Genomic DNA, 17,704 nt, shown 5'->3' with positions numbered 1-17,704 from the left:
AAAGTAGCTTGATCCAAATTTAAATCTACAAAGCTTTCAGCATGCTAGAAACTGAACAGAACTATTTTTGGATGGTGGCACTAGCAGAGAGAAAATGGACTCCCTTATCTAGACCAATCTATGCAAAGTGTTGTAAGTTCTTCTTTACCTTAGAGACAGGCAAAAGATTTTAATGTATTATCTTAGTAATTAATGTGATTTGAACAAAGAAGGCATTAGGAAGTTACACAGAAAAATTGCCATGAATTTATAGTAACTTTCAGGAAGCTTTGGTGCAAGATTTCATACTTAAGAAATGGTATTGTTTTGGAAGTGTTACCCAGCAATGGTATTTGTGTTCAAAATGTTTATTTTTCCTTATGCTTTAGTGATAAAATTATAGATTAAAAAATGTAAGGGACTTTTGAGGTCAAATAGTTCAAGTCCCATTTGAGGCCCAGGGAATTTGCAATTTGCACAGAATCATATTGATAGGAAGTGAGAGAGCCAAAATTTGAACCTAGGTCTTCTAACTCTAAATCCAGGATCTTTTCACTGGACTATCCAATCATATATCAGGAAGATATGTGAACTGAGAATTAGGAGTCTTGGACTCTGATCTCCATTCTACCACTAAGTTATTTCTTAGCGTAAGTCATTTAATCTCTCTGTTATCTTTCCTTATTTGTAAAATGAGAGGATTGAACCAAATCTCTAAATTGCCTTCTACTTCTAAAATTTTATAGTTATGTCAATGAATAATGAATGTTATGTCAATGAATAATTTTTTAACTTAAACTTTGTAATAAAGAAATAAAGAAACCACATTTATTTCTAGCAACTGAAATTTCAAATCTGTTGGTGTTTTTTAAAAAGGAGCATGGTTGAATCATTGTTTTCAAGTGATAGCATGGAAAACATTTTGTGCCATAGATTTGAAAATATTTGAAATTTAGAGGCTTGACCAAAAAAAAATGACTTGTAATGAAACTATCCTTGTATTAAGTTGCTGGTGAAATACTTGGGCCTTCTACCTGAAAAGTGACCCCTCAAAGAATCCAGTAAGAGGCCTTTTTGCCTGTTCTACCTATTCATTTCTCACTTCCTTGGAATTGGTGCCATTTGAGTTGAATCTTGAAGATGATGTTTGTCCTTTGTTCTCAAAGAAGACTATGACATCAGGGAGGTGATGCCATGACAAGGACATGAATTGGATTTGAGTGAGGGGTACTGTGCTAAGTTACCAGCCTCACTTTCTTCTCAGCCATCTAGAGCCAAAGGCCAAATATAAATCAGGAGGACTTAGATGCAAGGCAATCAGGGATAAGTGACTTGCCCAGGATCACACAACTAGTAAGTGTCTAAGGCTGGATTTGAACTCCCATCCTCCTGACTCCAAGACAACTGCTCTGTCCTCTCTCTTTGTTGGGTCTTGGAGGAGGACAGTAAATAAATTGAGATTTGTGGGGAAAGAATCCATTTGGGGCACCAGAGAATGATGTATGCAAGTATGCCGAGATAGGAGTAGTGAATATGAGGTTGGAAATTGTGAATGATTCCAGTTTAATTGGAATTTAAAGTATGTGTAGGTAAATAGAATGAAATACTACTAGAAACAGATCAGATTGCAGAAAGCCTTCAATACCAAACTAAACTGTCTGCATTTTATTTGGTATTCAATGGGAAACCATTTAAGATTTTTGAGCAAGGGAATTTTGTAATCAAACTTGTATGTTAGAATCATTTGACATCAGACCTCTAAATCAAAAACTATTTCTCTGGCAGAAATATAATGAGTTGGAAATGAGAGAGACAAAAGACAGGAAGAGCACCAACTATTACAGTAGTCCAAGCAAAGGATAATGACCCAGAGTGTTTCAGTAGGAGTGTCAGGGAGTACCTAGATGCAAGAATGCATTGTAAAACCATAAGAATGCAGAAACAGAACCAACTCTGAACATTTAGTCTACATGCCACTACACTGCTGAAATTTACCAACTGGAATTCATTAAGAAATTTGGAAATTAAAAGCTTCTCATCTAAAAAAATGCCATCATTGAATAATAAGGTTCTTGTGTGTTTCATCTGTCAGTCTTAAAAATTTATACAGTCATAACCCACTTAATGATTTTAGGCAAGTTAATTAAAAGGCCAAAATTTTAAAAATAATTTTAATTTACTAAATTTGACAAACAAAAAAATGAGCATTTTCAAATACAAATGAGAACAGAAAAATTGTATGCAAAAGCATGATTTATATTATGTTCAGCTTTTTCTTTTAGTTTATAATAAATTCAGTGTGCCAGTTTCAAAGCTATTTTGCTCATTTGTGTCTTACTCTGAACCTCCTTCTCTTGCCTTATTGTTATTTTATGAATTACCCTGCTGATTCTTTTCATTTCATTCAGGATCACTTCCTCCGAATCTTTCCAGGTTTCACTAACTCTGTCCCTTCATTTCTTATGGTACAATAATCTCATATTACATTTAGATAACATTATTGGTTCAGTCATTCCCTGATAGACATCCTCTGAATTTTGAGTTCATGCAAACAGTATTTATGTCAATGCATAGCAAAAGAAAGATATTTGTAAAACTCTTAGCTCTATATGTGGTACATTGTAGGCCCTTCGTAAACATCAGTTATTCCCCAGTCTCTCTGAACAGTAAATAGAATGGCAATAATGAGACTAGTACTCAGGAAAGTGAATCCTGAATCTTCAATATGAGCTTGGATCATTTCTGGTTTTCCAATTTGTAGCTTGAGTGACCAGTTAAATGATCATTACTTTGGGAATTATATTAATGTTGTACTTCTGAATGTGTAGCATATGACCAGATTTCAAATATACTACTGCCTTATAGAGAACTTATATTTAAAGATAAGGAATTGCACATCAAACTGAATTTGATTTGCATTTATTTTGAATTATAAATACATTAGCAAAATATTTTCCAGTCATAAAGGGGTTTTGTGTGTATATTATATATATTTATTATACATGTATATTACAATATTATCACATAAGGTACTAACTGTAAGATTCTTTGCAAACCTTGAGGTGCTATTTATTTTTATTTTTTTGGAAGGCAATCGGGTTAAGTGGCTTGCCCAAGGCCACACAGCTAGGTAATTATTAAGTGTCTGAGGCAGGATTTGAACTCAGGTACTCCTGACTCCAGGGCTGGTGCTCTATCTACTGTGCCACCTAACCACCCCATTGAGGTGCTATTTAAATGTTAGCTATTCTGAAATTCATGAGGGAAAGGCATTTAAATTCTCTATTATGCCAACTGTAACCCAATAAAGTATTAAAAAGCAAAGAACATAAGTGCAATATTCATTCAAATTTAGGGATTCTTTAAAGGAAAAAAGTTTAATATGACTAATGAAAAAAAGTTGTAAATTTGGAGGTAAGAGCATGTAGCCATATAAAAAGATTTTTAGTTTCAAATCTGATCAGCTATTCTAGGAAGTGAGTAAGAAATTGAAAAAAAGAAATCATTGGTCCTGTTTATCTCATTTCTATCTACTGGATTTCAAGAGGAAGAAAAAAAAATGACTGAATATACTGTAGTGCGGGGAAGAAACTATTATGTGTCCTGATACATAATAATAATAATAATAACAATAATAACAACAATAATAATAATTAACTATATTATACTTAATAGCACAAAAAAAGCCTAAATTTCTTTAATTTCTTGGAGGAGTGGGGGAACAGTACAAAGTAGGGAAGAGTAACCTAGTATATCTTATGTCATAGATGTCCTTTACTTATCATTTCCACTGAGACCAAGAACACGACTCAAGAAGAAAAGCTTTTTTTTTTTTTAAAGTACAGACACCACACTACTATGGTGCATAAAATTGTACTCGTCAATGGACAGCTGGTGGCAGTGGACAGAGTTTTGAGTCAGGAGGATGGAGTTCAAATCTAGTCTCAGACACTTGACAATGTGTGACCTTGAGTAAGTCACTTAACCCTGACTGTCTAGCATCCAAGGCCATCTTGTCATTCTGACCGATATCTGGCCACTAGACCCACATGGTTCTGGAGGAGAAAGTGAGGCTGGTGACTTAGCCTAGTCTATCCCCCCAACACACACACACACACACACACTCACACTCAAATCCAATTCATGTTCTTGTCATGGTATCACCTCCCTGATGTCCTGGTCTTCTTCCAGACTCATTGATATACTTTTGGATTTGATAGCATCTATGTGGAGAGCCTGTGATGACTCAGACCTGGAGCCAAAAATGGTACACACAAGAGGATTCTCAGAGTATTCTTATCATGTAGTCAGAAAAAGTCACAGCTATGAAACATGAAGAATAGTGATTCATAGGAAGAACTATACTTTTTCACTTAATTGTTGAGAATCATTTGATCCTTGACACAGGTAATTGAATAAATACATGCATTATAGAATTTACTTATTCATGAACAGGAAAGTGATAAGCATGAACCCATATGAAAAAAAGGAAGTATGATTAGTTTGCTACAATAGAAAATAAAAACATAATTGAATCAGGGAAATCTGTTGCAGAATTATTTATCAACTAATTAATACTTTAACTATTTGTGATTTTATCCATATGGACCGTCCCTCAGCAGATAGTTTATGAGTTGTGTTGGGTAATGCTGGTCCTCAATTGTCAGAAGGTTGTCCTGCGAATTTTATAAACTTAGTACTTAAGTTTGATAGATCTCCTAAAGAGATATTAACCCAAAATAATCTCATTACCAAATATGATCTAAAGTAGGACTTTAGTGAAGCATATCAATTATTTGTAAATGGGTATTTTAAAAGTGCTTGAAGAGTTTATTCTCATTAAATTCATAAATGTTCCACCTACCTTTCCAGTCACATAAGGCCTTTTCTGATATTCACCTCTCACTAGTTAATAGGACCTTCCCCCCACCCCAATATTCTTTGTACTTGTTTTTTCCCCTAATAAAATGTGAGTTCCTTGAGGGCAGAGTCTTTTTCTTTTTGCTTTTTTATTCCTAGAACCTAGAACAGTGTGTTCATATGGTAAGTGTCTAATAAATGCTTGTTCAGTAGAACTGAATATCTTACAAATGGTGATCCAAATTTTGCTTGTAACAGCCATTCAAGTAGCTGAAAACTATTATCATTTCCTTTGTAAGTCTTCTCTTTGGGTTAAACATTCTAGCTCTTTCATAAATCAGGAAATGTAGACCTTTCACCATCCTGCTTGCCCTAGCCTGGATACTGCCCATTCTCATTGTTCTTCCTAAAATGTGGAGACCAGAGCTGAACAAGATACTCTAGATATCATCAATTAAAGACACTCATACAACGAGACAACCATTTTCCTAGTTCTGGATGTAATCTCTCAGTGATTACATTAACTTTCTGGTTACTATATTTATCCTTGGTTCACTAAAATACCCCAAAGTGTTTTGCCAGTGAAATATAGTCATGCTCTTCCCATCTTGTACCAATAAAGATGATTTTTGAAACCCAAGTGTTAAGACAATATTTATCACTATTAAATTTCATTTTAGTTAATTTGACCCAATGTTCTGGTTCATCAAGATATTGTTGAATCCCAACTCTGTCATCTAATATGTTAGTTATTCCTTCTAGCTTTGATAATTGTATTGGACTAGAAGTCAGAAAGTCCAAGGTTTGACAGTTACCTTTGATACTTCCCTTCTGTGTGATCAGGAACAAATTACTTATTTTTTTTTTCTTTTGAGTCTCCATTTTCTTTATCTGTAAACTGACCTACCTCATAGGGCTTTTAAGAGAATCATATGAGATTATGTATTCAAAGTGCTTTGCAAACTTTATAAAATCATCAGTTAGAGTATAGATATTACTAAGGTAGCATTATGTAGGATAGAGGGCTGAGTTTGTAAGGAGAAAGTCCTGGTTTTAAATTCAGATCTCTGATGAAACCTGATCAAAATAAATAATGTCTTTGTACTTAAATCCATTCCATTCTCTAGCTCTTAGTTGCCAAGTCATAAATAAGTTAAATGTTTTATTTGAACCAACCTATCAATTTTACTGGCCATTTTTATTCTGTTCTATTTCTATACTATTTTGTTTAGTGATCTCATCAGCTCCCATGGATTCAATTATCTCTATGGAGATGATTTTCAAATCTTATCTACTCCCAGCCTCTTTCCTGACCTCCAGTCTTGCATTTCCAGCTGGATGTTCTACAGATATCTTAAATGAAACACACAATTTAGGTAGCATTCTTGACTCCTCTCTTTCTCTCTCTCTCTCTCTCTCTCTCTCTCTCTCCTGTTGTTGTCATGTTCACTCTGTTTTTGACGTCTCTCCTATCCTGAACTTCTCTCTTCTTCCCCCCCCCCCCCACTACCCCTGGGGCAGGCCTCAATCACCTCATACCAGGACTATTGCAGTGGGGTCTTTTGTTTGTCCTTATTGCCTCCTGCCTCTTCCCATTTTAGTCCGTTTTCCATTTAGCTATCAAAATAATCATCCTAAAAAAGTAGACCTCGCTGTGTTACACCCTACTTACTAAACTGCTGTGACTCTCTATTGCCTCTAGGATGAAATGCAAACTCTTCTGTTTAGCTTTTAAAATCCTTAATAACCTTGTCCCTTTTTCCCTTTCCAATCTTCCACTATGTATTCTGTGATTCAGTGTTAGGCTTTCTTGCTATTCTTTGGCCATGATATTCTATCTCCAGACTCCTTGCTCCTTTTCACACTGCCCACCTAACCCTTACCTGGAATGCTCTGCCCCTTTACCTCTGCCTCCTGACTTTCCTGGCTTCTTTCAAGTCTCAACTAAAATCTCTTCCTTCAATTCCTCTTCCAGTACCCTTTAATACTAATGCCTTCTGTCTGAGGTTACCTCCAATTTATCCAGTACAAATTATGTTCTTAATTTTTTGGAGAGTGTTTTGGCATTTGCATGACTAGTATCTGGCATAGCACAGTATCTGGAACTTAACAAATGCTTTATTGCCTTGATCTGCTCTTTCCAAACCAAAGTTCATTCTCCTTGGCAAAGGTAACAAAAAGCAAAATAATGTTTTCATCTTTACATTGCTTCTGTCCCTGTGTAATGTTTCAGCCAAACATGTTAATAGTAACTATTCCCTGATTTTCAACCATCTGTCTCCTATCTCAGTCTCTGTTTATTCAGACTACCTATTTACCATCCTTGCATGCATGTCCATTTCTCCTTCAAATTATCAAACCAGTTGAAAGTAAGGACTGTGTTGTTTTTCATCTTAGTATTCCTAATGCTTTGTACAAAGTAAGCACTTAAATGTTTATTGAATCATATTCCTTTAAGTGTTAATACAAAACCAAGAAGCCTGAGAAAAGAAGTGTCTATGAAGATATACAATGAGAGTTGATATGATATTTCTGTCACCTTAGACAACTTTACCCAAATGTAAAATTCTTAGTTATAACAACATATTATTACTTTGGCTCAATTGAAAGGGAAAGTCACTCTAAACTAGTGAAAAATTTAAAATATGAATATATATCTTAAAACAGTTCTGCTACTTTTGATTTTAATAGTAAGCTATTACCTTGTAGAGATTGGGAAAATTGTTTAGGAAAGAATAGCTTGAAATCCACTTATTAATTGTAAATAAATGCTTCCAAAATACTTATGGGCACCTAATAACAATTTAGTGTTGGTAAGCAGTTTTTTTTAAACATTGATTAGAGTGCTCATTTGTTTGGAACTGTCTTGGACAGTAAAATGATCACAAATTCCAAGTTAGAGTGCGTAGATAGAATCAATGAAGTTTTATATTCATACTATAAAACCGAATACTTTATGGTATGAAAAATAAAGCAGGAAATCAGATTCAAATATTCATGATGGGCTGAATTTCTTCTTACAAAAATGCTGGTAAGCCTGAACTATTAGTTTATAAAATATAAATGAATTTTATAAAAAAAATAATAAAAAAATATATATACACTATATAATATAACAATAAACTAAACTAAAATATATAAATATAGTAAATAGAAGAGGGGGCAGCTAAGTGGCACAGTAGATAGACCACTAGCCCTGGAGTCAGAAGGACCTGAGTTCAAATCCAGCCTCTGACACTTAATGCTTACTTTGCTGTGTGACCTTGGGCAAGTTTCTTAATTCCACTTCCTAGCTAAAAAAAAAAAGTAGAAGTGTTTAGACCCTCTCTCCCAGAGGTCCAACACATGTATGTTAATAAGGGTACACTGAGTTTCTCTCTAGTTCTTCGCACAGTGCTTGGCCCATAGTTGGGTGCTTTAAAAAAATACTTGTTAATTTGTAATTTCTACACTATAGTTGATTATGATATTATAGTGATATTGCAGTATACTTAAAAAGAAAAGCTATAACTGTGAAAATATATCTATCAAACTTTAGGCTAGTAAATAACCAAAGTACTTTCCAATCGCAATATAATTTTTTTTCCCCAAAGAGTGAGCCTCAGGCACAATAAAGAATTCTGGAAGATAAATCTTGGAAGCATCAACAGCAATGAGATCAGCATTCATAAAAATCAATCGTTTTGGCAGGAGCTAACAAAAGTGAATCATATGATGCAAGCCTTATAGTGTTTCTGCTTATCCTTGTGGATTTGATTTTATGAAGACAAAATCTTCATTAACTTGTTCCTGTTACCAGACTCATAACTATATACATGAAAAGTCTATAATCCCAACAGATCTGAAAGGGTTCAATGAAAATATAAGCTTAGGGCTTTACTTCTTGTGATGCTCTTTAGCATTAGGGAAAAATTTATAGATTGCCTGAGATGACTCACTGTACAATTTACATTGAGACAACAGAATTAAACATCTGAAAATGACCTTAAAAGGTTAAAGATGAATCATCTGCATTTCTGTAGACTATAAAGGGTGGAAAACAAACAAAATACAACTGTGCCAACTCTAATAGATCTCTGTTGGTCTTAGATTGTTCAAAATGTGAAAATTTGTCTAGAGAAACATTACTAGTCTGATGTGCTCAGGGAAATACATTTAAAACTGGATAAAAGCACTAAAATCATAGTATGTGGATAGTAGAATTCCATCATATTGTGACTCACAATTATATGGGTTTGTATACCATTAGTCAAATCATGGTGTCATGGGGGAGACCCAGAACCTTTAAGTCCTACAATAGCCCCTAAAACATACAATCACAATATTAGTAGTTTTTTTCCTTTTCCACGAAAAAATTGGCACAAGAAAAATTAAGTTGTGTTTATCCTTGCTAACAAGGGTTCTGAAACAGAGCTGTAATTAGTGTTGATTTTGCCATTCCTAAGAGATTCTGATTTAGCAGACTAAATTTATTTAGTTAGTGACTAATGATTAAATTGAAAGAATGAATCTTACTATACCCCCAAAATCCTCACATGTGGATTTCCAATATCATACTCACCATTGTGTGCCTTTTAACCTTATTATAGTATATAATAGTACCATAGAATAGTATAATAGTATAATATCTATATTAGTATGATAAAACTTAAAAACATATTTACTTTCCTGAATAAATGCCTTTTTTCACCCTGAGAAATAGGAAAGGAAACAAGAGAAATTAATTCACAGGCTATCAATTTAGTGATTCGATTAACTTTTAACTTTTATTCATGATATATATATATATATATATATATATATATATCTACATATATATATGTATATAAGCCAAACATAGCAACATAAAGATACAACATAAGAGAATTTCAATATTTTCATGTAATTACTTGGTTCCCCTTGTTGGTGTTTATTATACCTGGTCCTCATTCATGATACTAAATTCAGGGAGTCTTGGTAAGGAATTAAAGAAAGAAAGGCAAATATTTTAAGTACCATTTTTGAAAGACAGACTCTGTGTGTGTGTGTGTGTGTGTGTGTGTGTGTGTTTGTGTGTGTGTGTGTGAGAGAGAGAGAGAGAGAGAGAGAGAGAGAGAGAGAGAGAGAGAGAGAGAGAGAGAGAGAGATTCTTCTCTTCTGGCTTAAAAAAAATAAATCAATAAATCACAGAACCTCACCCAAATTGACTTGATTTGATTTTTAGGTTTTTGCAAGGCAATGGGGTTAAGTGGCTTGCCCAAGACCACACAACTAGGTAATTATTAAGTGTCTGAGGCCAGATTTGAATCCAGGTACTCCTGACTCCAGGGCAGGTGCTCTATACATTGTACCACCTAGCTGCCCCCCCCCCCAAATTGCTTTTAAAACAAAGAGATAAAAAACAGATAAAGTTAAGCGGGAAAATTCTTGTCCATAGGTTACTAACTACTTCTAGGTAGTTATATTAAAACTGTATGTTATGTAGACTTGGAAAGGCATAACTTATTTGTCTCAGTTTCCCCTTTTGTAAAAAGGGGGAAATAATGCCTACCTCACTAGAGTAGGTATTAATTAACCAGTACTTCACACTTATCCATCCATTATGAGCAGGTTCATCAGGCAAAACTAGTTGAATGAATTCAGATATGTGAATGAAAGTAGTGGGTGTAGAATGACTTAATCTGATTAGAGTAGTTATTGAAAGTCAAACTGTGCTGGATTTTTAAGATTGCTTCTTCACTAATTGAGTAATCATATTTTTGGCATCTGATAGAAGTAGTCAGCCTTGCCATCAAACATTTTATCCTAATACTGAAGAATGTAATATGGAGGACTTTTTAAAGGACAAAATAATAAAATAAAAAGGTAACTTGGTGGTATAACAGGTAGAGAGTGAGCCTGGATTCAAGAAGGTCTGAATTTAAATAAGGCTTCAGTTATTTAGTTAGCTGTCTGACCTCTGAGAAATCACTTAACCTCTGATTGTCTCAGCTTCCTCAACTGTACAATGGAAATAATCAGAGCACCTAACCTTCCAAGGTTGTTGTAAGGGTAAAATGAGACAATATTTGTAAAATGTTTGGGATATTGTAAGTACTATATAAAGATTAGCTATCATCATTATCATTATTATTATTGATGAAGTATTAATATGATGGTGATTTTCTTCATTTGTTTCCTCCTCTGCCTATTTTTTTCCTGCCTTACAAATGTTCACTGTTGGGAACAAAGAGTGCACTTTTATATTCCATTTAAAGAAATGTAAATATTTATTAAACTAGTATTTCTAATGACTTGGATATAAAGCTGATTTTGGAAATTTGATTAAACTCAATAAACTCCCTCCCTGATTAATTGTGAAAAGCATATTAGAAAAAAGCCAGTACCAGATTATATTTCAGTGTATAAACACAGCTGTATGATATTTGTTCTAAATCTTTAAAGTTCTAGAATTATAACAAACATTTGTAAGCTGTACATACTACCTGCTATTTAAAAATATTTTATAAATGATAGATTTCTTTTAGATCATTTTAGCTATTTTATATTTTCCCTAAGATTTAAAAAGCCATGAGTTAAACTGAAATTTAAAACTTTTTTCCCCCAAGCAATACAATGTAATAAAAAAGAAAATTTTTCTCCATTATATAATTGAGAGTATTTAATGCTTACTTACTTAATTTGAGGTTTATTAACTGGTTTGTGGATTTTTTCCTTTTTCCTTCTTGCTAGTGAGTACATTGGATAGACTTTGGGACTTCAAAGACAGGAAGACCAGAGTTTGAATTTTGCCTCAAATAATTAAAGGTGGTTGTGATCTCATCTGGGCAAGTAGCATAACTGTTATGTGCCTCATTTTCCTCATTTGTAAGATGAGGACAAATAATATCTATCTCACAGAGTTGTTATGAGGAAATAAATTTACATAGGTAGAATACATTGTAAATCTTAAAGTGTAATATAAATATAAGTTATATTATTATAATAAAAGAGGATTGGTCTAAGAAGGGAGAAGTATCAATGGTTCTGGTGCAGTTTTTTTGTTGGCAGACCTAACTGGGATCACCTTCAAGTCAGTATAGTTGCACAGTCTGTTTGGACTAGGCTCCTGCCCTTCTCACTCATGAAGGAGAAGTGGACCTATAGACTTGTGAGAAGATAAAGGTTGGTGAATGCTTGTTTGGTGAATGCTGCCCTTGATGCCAAAATAATTCTTTCAACCCTAGAGTTTTTCCTAATCTGACCTATTCTTGATTGGTAAATTCAAATATGGCTGGGGCCTGCTTATTCTAGGCTGATGCATTTCTGAAAGACTCCATTCAACTCCCTTTGTCTACCTATGTATTAAACTTGCATAGGCCCTATTCACTTCAGGCTTGATCAGCCTATAGCCTGAATAAAGCCAATTTCCTTTTGTGGCTACAGATGTAGTTCATTTTCCAGAACAAAACCAAGAGGGATGTAGAGGTGTTGGTAATGTAAGCACAGGATTCTTTAAATCCTTCTTGTGTGAGTGTTGCATTGATGTTTTGTAGACTAGTAACATCATTTCTATGAAGCTGTGTTGTGGAGCCTTGAGAGTCAACTTTAGAGTCAGAAAGATCTGTGTTTAGGTCCTTCTTCTGACACTATTAACTGAGTGACACTGGGCAAGTTATTTAACCTTTCAGGATCATCAGGCAACTCTCAGACTAAAAATGGCCAAGTAGATGATGCTCTCCATTGATGATGATGATAAAAAATTAATAGTTCTTACTTTACAATGTTATCTTGTTTGATTTTCTCAGTCATCAGAGAAGTAAATTCAATAATTATCTTCATTTTTTAGATGAAGAAATTGAAGCATAGTGAACTTAAGAAACTTACCCAGGATCATACAACTAAGTGTCTGAGACAAAGTCCCTAATCTGGAAGTTCTCTAAATCAATGAAATCACAGGTCCAACTAAGCAAACAAACAAAATAACAAAGAACAAAATCAAAAATAATCACCCTCTGGTAATATTAGACATATGTTTTTGAACTTTGAACTCCTAAACCAGACTCACTAGGTGTTATACTGGGGTGGTAACATGGTGTAGGGGCAAATAACCCTGAATCCTAGGTCTGTGCCCTTACTACCAATGTGATCTTGGGACTCCCTGAGTCATTCCGCATCTGTAGAATTTAAGTTTCTATATATTAGTGGCTGTTGCTTTATAATTTCTGTATCCTCACTATCAATCAAAATGCCTTTGCACACAGTAGAAGCTTGATATATTTTTATTGTTGAATCTAAATTTTTTGTTAAGCCATTCCAGTCATGTCCAACTCTTTCTGGCCCCATCTGGGGGGTTTTCTTGACAAAGATACTTCAGTGGTTTGCCATTTCCTTCTTCAGTCCATTTTACAGATGAGGATCTGGGGCAAACACAGTTAACCAATTTGTTCAGGTCATACAGCTAGCAAATGTCTAAGGTTAGATTTGGAAACAGATTTTCTTGATTCCAGGTCAGGACCTGCTCTGTCCCACATCTTGGGGTGGACAAAAGCATGCTAAACTTGCTAAGAGACAAAGGGCAACAAGAGTAGTAATATAAAAGTGCTTTCTCAACCGAATTGTATACTGTCCCTTGATATTCCCTTTCCTAGGACTCATTATTTTGCAGAAGTGACTGGGGAAAGGGCAAATTATTACATGCCTTCTTCCCACATTTCCAGATTTCTATAAGGTATTCATCAGGGGCAGCCAAGTGGCGCAGTGGATAGAGCACCAGCCCTGGAGTCAGGAGTACCTGAGTTCAAATTTGGCCTCAGACACTTAATAATGACCTAGCTGTGTGGCCTTGGGCAAGCCACTTAACCCCATTGCCTTGCAACCCACCCCCCCCAAAAAACCTAAGGTATTCATCAAACATATAGTTTGTTACTGAGTCAATACTCAAAGCCTCTCTTGGTAGAGCATGTGTAACCTCATATTTCACATCCAGGGCCTTTGAGAACCCAGAATCATCACCATACCATGACAATGAGGCCCTTAAACAGAGCTGTGGTAGAAGATTTTGGTCAGCTAAATATCAGTTTTAAGTACTGTTATCATAAAGGCACTTCTTTGTGTCATTAGGATGTTGGAATGATAAGTGAGTTTTTAAACTTTCTTAATTGTTTCAATTTCATGAACAATTTGTCTGTAGTATGTTAGACTCCCATTTTCTTTCAGACCTGTGACAGAATGCTTTGTGTTAGCAGATAAATTATAAACTGCTTTATTTTATTGAAAAGTTCTTTTTCTCTTCTTTCTCTCCCAACCTCTTCCTTTCTTTTCTTGTAGATCCAATGCCTTAGTGCAAGGAACTCAAGAATCTTAGTTCAGGAATTATTTCAGAAACTTTGAGTAAATCAGAGTACTCAATTGCAAAATGGTGATTGATAATGTTAATAGTACTTGCTATGCAGGATTGTTATGAGGGAAACTGTTAACAAAAAATTATTATAAAAATTTGAACTATCTCAATAAGTAAACTATTTGGAAAATAATTGATTTTACCAGTTGACTTTATTTTTCTGAACACAAATTAGGGAGTATTTATTACTACACTGTGGTAAAATGAAATAAAAAGACTATTTAAAGATGCCATTTTTAAACCAAATGATAAAATAAAACATTAAAAGAGAAAACACATTTACTTTCCTGTAAAGGTACTAAACTACAAAAATAACTCTTTGGTCAAAATAACTTCTTGGAGACATTAAAAAGGCAATTTGCCAGCTTGCCTTTTTTTTTTTTAGTTACCCAGACTCCTTAATGCCAGAAATTGGAGTAAGTTAATAAAAGAAAAAGACCTCCCAGAAGCAGAGTAATGACTGGGTGGGGTAGGAAGTGAAGGGGAGAGGGTTTTATAAAACTATTTTGACTTAAAATAATAAAAAAAATTTTGACTTTAAGAAACAGCATGGTTGTAGACATAATATAGGTATATTCATGTTGTGAGACAACTATAGAATCTGAAAAGAGGACAATATGATGTTAGGCTGTGTTTTTTTTTTTTTAAGATCATGAAATAAATAGCTGCTCATCATGAATTGAAAATAAGTCCATAATGAGTTGGGCAGAGCTTGTTTTTGACTCAATTGACCTCTCTCAATCCAGGATATAATTACGCTTCCAATCTAAGGCATATATGTGCTAAAAATATGTGATTAAGTATAAAGATGGATATAATTAAAGAAAGTAAAGGGCAGATGACAAAGTATTAATATGTTAACAAGGTACTATTCTCCTATTCCTTTCATGTGATATTTTCCTTGATGAAGGGAGAGGGATTGTTTAATATGATACCTCTATTATTAGAGAGTATAGGTAAAAAAAATACTCTAGTCTAGACATAGACATGGGGAAGAAACCAAACCTTTGCCTAAATGTTAGGGATTTTCCTTACTGGTGAATCAGAGTCCTTATAATGGTATTCTGCACTTTTCATGAATAAAACTCACTAAAGCAATAGAAGAGAGAACAAGGGTGAATTTGAGGGGTAATATTGCTCCCAGGTTTAAAATGAACTCAATGAAAGAAGCATTTTTTTTAAATTTAAGGCAATGGGCTAAGTCCCCAAGGTCACATGGCTAGGCAATTATTAGATGTCTGAGGCCGTTTTTGAACTTGGGTCCTCCTGACTTCAGGGTCAGTGCTCTATGCACAGCACTACCTAGCTGCCCAGAAGCATCTTCAAGAAGTGGAACCTGTGACCACACAGAAGAGAGATGGCTAAGGAAGTGAATAAGACCTGGCAATGGAGAGTTAAACTATGGAAACCAATGGAATTTAGGAATCCAACTGAAAGAGGGCAGCTCCACTGAACCTTTGGGCAGCAGTCTGAGAACTCTATAAAGAGAGAGAGAGAACATTGAGGCTCTGAAATACCATAGGCATGCATGGTGTTTGTCACATGCATTCCCCACATATATGTGCATCAGCACCATTGTATTCTGATTTCTCCCATTCCAAAGTATAATCCCAAGAAGTAATAAAGTTCTAAACTAAGCTGTATACAAGTGCTAAATGAATATTTTATTATAATTATATGTATATGTGCATGTAAATAATTTGAAGATTTCCAATCTGTGAATGTATGTTTTTGTAGGAGAGGGGATGTGATGTTATGACAAGCACATGAATTGGATTTGAGTGAGGGAGTCACTAGCCTCACTTTCTCCTCCAGAGTCATCTGGATTCAGTGTCCAGGTATGAATCAGGAAGACTGGAGATGGCCCTGGATATGAGGCAATCAGGTTTAAGTGACTTTCCCAAGGTCACACAGTCTGAGACTGGATTCAAATTCTTGTCCTCCTGACTCCAAGGCCAGTACTCTATCCACTGCACCATCTAGCTACCATTCAATGTGTATATGTATGCAAAAGTATGTGTGTGTGTGTGTGTGTGTGTGTGTGTGTGTGTGTACTCATGGGTTTTTTTCAGATTACTATTGTTATTAAACCATCTTAGTTAATGCCTTTAGTTTGAACTAATTGTATCCAGTGAAAAATTCATTGTTAAGGGGAAAATACACTGATGGAAGCTTATGAGGCTTATTTTAGGAGTGCAGATCGACAGTGTATCCTCCAATCTGGAGGTAGCAACCAGAATCCCAAGATCCAACCCATGAGTGTAAGTGCAGACTAGAGTATGCTGAAGGGGAGTAAAACAAGTAAATGGAAAAGTAGACGGGCAGTATGAAAAGACTTGGATGAACTGACACAGAATTGCATATACAGGTGAAAATGATGAACTGAATGACCTTAGAAGGATGGGCATAGGTAAAAAAGAGACATTCAGTTAGAAAGAGACAATTGCAGTAACACAAAGATTATTATAATAGATAGCCAAGGGGTAGCTGGGGCAGTGAATAGAGCACTGGCTCTGAAGTCAGGAGGATCTGAGTTCAAATCTGACCTCAAACTCTTAATAATTACCCAGCTATGTGACCTTGGGCAAGTCACTTAACCCCATTGCCTTAAATAAATAAAATTTAAAAAAAATAAGTAGCCTAAAATAGGAAAAAACTTCAATAGAAGTGAAAGAACTGTATTAAATTAACTAAAACTGGATTTAAGATCAGGAATTCCTCTCCAAAGGAATATAAAATATTAAAATTATACATAGACTAAAACAAAACTGTTTGATGCAAATAATTCTTCCAATACAAATTATACCAAAGCAAGAGAAAATATTCAGTGATTCTGTAGTGTAAAGAACTGGAAACAAGGATCATTCCCATTCCTTGGGGAATGACTAACCAAATTATAATTCATTAATGTGATTGAATTTTACTATACCATAATAATGAATATAAATTTTAAAAGAATAATGAAAATATTTATATAAACTAAATACAGAATGAAATAAACAGAACTAGGGGAAATAAATTGAATGGTGGGCAATTTTGAAAGTGGAGGTTACAATAAGCAGCAGAGTTCCATCAGAGACGTGGTCCTAAGGAGAGTAAGTTGTCCTGGTTCTATGTGTTCCCTTTGTATGTGATCATTCTCATGTGTGTTCCTTATCTACTAATGAAATGGAGGTCTTTAGGAAAGTCTATTTTTCTATATATGAGGGACATTTTTGTTTCATTTTTTACTGTTAATTAAAATGTCTTTTTTTTGCTTCATTGGGCCCCGACTCAAGAAGATTTGAATTCAAATTCAGTTTCAGACTTACTATTTAAGTAGGTAAGTCATTTTAGCATTGTTTACCTCAGTTTTCTCAACTGTAAAAATGAGGATAAATATAGCACTTAACATGGAAGGTTGTTGTGAGAATAAAATGAGATATTTTCAAAAGCACTTAGAACAGGGGCAGCTAGGTGGCGCAGTGGATAGAGGACCGGGCCTGGGGTCAGGAGTAACTGAGT

This window comes from Macrotis lagotis, chromosome 6 (genome assembly GCF_037893015.1).
Source record: "Macrotis lagotis isolate mMagLag1 chromosome 6, bilby.v1.9.chrom.fasta, whole genome shotgun sequence".
Taxonomy (NCBI): Eukaryota; Metazoa; Chordata; class Mammalia; order Peramelemorphia; family Peramelidae; genus Macrotis; species Macrotis lagotis.
Note: the sequence above shows the minus strand (reverse complement) of the source record.